The sequence below is a fragment of the Brassica oleracea genome, chromosome C6, assembly GCF_000695525.1.
Source record: "Brassica oleracea var. oleracea cultivar TO1000 chromosome C6, BOL, whole genome shotgun sequence".
Taxonomy (NCBI): Eukaryota; Viridiplantae; Streptophyta; class Magnoliopsida; order Brassicales; family Brassicaceae; genus Brassica; species Brassica oleracea.
Window position 1 is genome coordinate 24,611,904 of NC_027753.1, and position 711 is coordinate 24,612,614.

Sequence of the window (711 nt, forward strand, 5' to 3'; positions counted from 1 at the left end):
CCGTTCTTGGTATGGACATGTATCACAGAATTGTCCACACTTACCCCCATGAACATACCATAATCATTTAAACGCTTGGAACATGTATCCACCAGTATTATCTAGACATATAGTCTTTATTATGAAAAGGGACTCGTCGCCGTTTTACTGGTGATGGCCTAATGAGTTTTCCTTGTGTACATGCTACAGACGGGAGATTCTTTGGGATAACTCTTCTTATATTTTAATGTGTGCCTTTTGAATATCAATTTTCGCATCATGTTTGGACCAAGATGGCCAATTCAGTCGGGCCATAAAGTGTATATTTTCGCAGGCTTTTAGCCTCTATCATACTGATCTATGCATAGTCTAGGTCAGTAGAGAATGCAGGTATTGTCTTTAGGACTTATTATGGCCTTGGAGGATTTTATACATATATCTGAAGGAACTCTTTGTTTCCTTCGCCCATTGTTTCAATATGGAAACCATTCGTTCTTATATCTTTAAAACTCAATAGGCTGCTCTAGCTCTTAGAGCTGGGTGAAAACAAGGCATCACTGATTTCTAGATGCATACCCTTAGGCAATAATATATTAGCCTAGCCATAGTCTTCTTTCAAACTGACGATACCTACTTTAGTACTTATATTGGCGTTTTTTAGTGTACTCATATAGAAAAATCATTCATTCATTTAATCTAAGCAGACAATGTAATAGAAATAGATTCAAGGAG